Source organism: Hipposideros armiger, unplaced genomic scaffold (assembly GCF_001890085.2).
Source record: "Hipposideros armiger isolate ML-2016 unplaced genomic scaffold, ASM189008v1 scaffold_282, whole genome shotgun sequence".
NCBI lineage: Eukaryota > Metazoa > Chordata > Mammalia > Chiroptera > Hipposideridae > Hipposideros > Hipposideros armiger.
In genome coordinates, this window is record NW_017731632.1 from 2,214,069 (window position 1) to 2,217,046 (window position 2,978).

Genomic DNA, 2,978 nt, shown 5'->3' on the forward strand with positions numbered 1-2,978 from the left:
GAGCTCTTAACCAACTGAGCCACTCGACCGGCCCATAGTTTCATCTTTTGATCGCGAAACTTGCGTGGGCTCCCACCTGTGGTTCCATACTCTGTCATAAGGCATAACGGTGACTGGGCATTTGTCTCTTGGCATATGCCCACCAGTTTGGGGGATTATACCAAAGCACCTTCAACCAAGACAGACTTAGTCCTGCGAAGGATGCGGCCAGGCGAGCATCTGAATGATTAATAGAGTGAAAGTCCTTTCTTTCCTTTTCTTATATAAACTAACATGGGAAACTCAGAGAGCCGTTATAGACCTTATATTTGCCTCCTTAAACAATTATCAAGAAAGGGAGGGATGAAAGTATCAGAGAAAAAATTAGAAGAACTTTTAAAAATTATTGAAACCCATTGTACTTGGTTCCTGGACTTGGGCACAATAGACTTAAATCAATGGGAAAAGGTAGGGAAAGATATTTCAGAAAAACAGCTTAACGGAGAGGACATTCCAAACACGATTTGGGAGACTTGGAGACAGGTCCGGTCGGTTTTAGAGCTTTTGCATACTGACACGGAAGACGAGGAGGAAGGCAAGGATCCTAAGTGTAAGAGCCGTGTTGATTCCTCAGAGGATGAGGCAAGGGAAGAGGAGTCTGTAGAAGTACCTACTGTAATTCCTAAAAAATTGTACCCTTCTTTACAAAATTTCCTAACGCCAGATCGTTTATCCCCTCCCCCAACAACAAGACAAAAAGATTGGGAATTATCTAAAAATCCATCAAAATTAAAACAACCAACTCAGTCTGTGGTTTCGGTGCCTCCACCTTATGCCCGAGGCCCAGGTTTGGCCATGTCAGCTATAGAACAAGGAATTCAACAAGCAAGGCTGGAAGGGGATTTGGCTGCTTTATATATTCCCATTGTGGTTAGGGATAACATACCACCTAATGATAAATGTTCTAATGGAGTGCAGCGGGTAGTATACCAGCCTTTTCCTTTTAAACTGCTCAAAGAACTTAAGCAGGCGGTTAACCAATTTGGTCCGACTTCCCCGTATACTATAGGATTAATTAAAGGAATAGCTGATGGAAATCAAATGATACCTATAGATTGGAATGATTTGGCTAAAGCCTGCCTTTCTCCAGCCCAGTTTTTACAATTTAAATCATGGTGGATTGATGGAGCGGAGATTCAAAGCAGACAGAATCAGGCCGGTGAAATAAATATTACTAAGGACCAATTAGTGGGTGATGGAGATTGGCTTAATACTGACCAACAAATTACTATGACCCACCAGGCGCAGGATCAGCTTAAGAGAGTGTGCCTGACTGCCTGGGAGAAGATAGAAGTGGAAGGGAAAGTTCACACTTCTTTTCACAAGATTTTTCAAGGACCTCAGGAACCTTATTCAGAATTTATAGCTCACTTACAGGACACTATTAACAAACAGGTGTCCGATGCTCAAGCTGCTGATATTATTTTACAGATTATAGCATATGACAATGCCAATGAAGATTGTAAAAAGGCGATAGGCGCTCAAAAAGGAAAGACAGATGCAATGGGGTATCTCCGTTTATGTCAAAGAGTAGGGACTGAACAGTATAGAGCTACTATGTTAGCTCAGGCAATTACTGGAATGACAAGAGGAAAAAAATTTCCTGGCACTTGTTTTAACTGTGGGAAGCCGGGACATACAAAAAGAGACTGTAGGAAGAAAATTAAAAACGTTTCTAATATGCCCAATGATTCTGCTCCAGCAGAATCTAGACCACCAGGAATATGTCCCCGATGTCAGAAAGGGAGACATTGGGCATCAGAATGTAGATCATTGTATCATAAGGACGGAACTCCCCTTCAGGGAAACGGGAAGCAGGGCCAGCCCCAGGCCCCGACAGCAGCAGGGGCATATGTGACATCAGCCACTCCTCAGAATTATCAGACAGTAACTCCCCCAAACTTTCAGTACAGCAATTGAGTTCAGCTACAGAAGGAAGTGCTGCAGTGGATGTCTGCACCACTCAGGATATTTTATTACTTCCAGGAGAAACACCTCTCCGCGTACCTACAGGAATTTTTGGGCCAATTCCACCAAATACTGTTGGACTTCTCCTTGGTCGATCTAACTTGACTTCAAAAGGAGTAACAGTTCATACAGGAATTATTGATTCGGACTATGAGGGAGAGATTCAAATTATTATATCTTCAACAGTTCCTTGGTCAGCAAAGAAGGGGGAGAGGATTGCACAATTGTTATTGCTTCCGTATGTGTCTCTAAAAAATAAAGGAATCAACAAGAGAGGCACAGGTGGCTTTGGAAGCACAGGAGAGGCAGGAATCTTTTTGGTAGAAAAAATATCAGATATTCAGCCTACTTGCCAAATTGAACTACAGGGAAAGAAATTTAAAGGTCTTATAGACACGGGAGCTGATGTTTCAGTTCTCAGCAATGGCCTAAGGGTTGGGAACTGCAGGATCCCGATATTAGTATTATAGGAGTAGGAAGAACCTCTGGTTTATGCCAGAGTGTTCAGATTCTTCCCTGTGCAGGACAAGAAGGTCAAAAGGGGTTTTTGCAACCATATGTTGCTGATATTCCCATTAATTTATGGGGTAGGGATTTATTGACTCAATGGAATGCGAAGGTTTGGATTCCTCCCAATCAATATAGTCCTCAGAGTCAGAAGATTATGAGTCAGATGGGATATCAGCCAGGAAAAGGATTAGGAAAATTTAAACAAGGTACAACTCAACCCCTTCAACCACAACCCCAACTCGAAAGACAAGGACTTGGTTATCAGACCAAACAAAATAACCCTTTTTTGTAGGGGCCACTGTTGAAGAGCTACATGCTCCTATGCCTCTTAAATGGAAAAATGATACTCCTATATGGATTGAACAGTGGCCCCTTCCACAAAAAAAATTAGAGACATTGAAGAAATTAGTGCAGACACAATTAGAACAAGACCATATAGAACCATCTACTAGCCCTTGGAA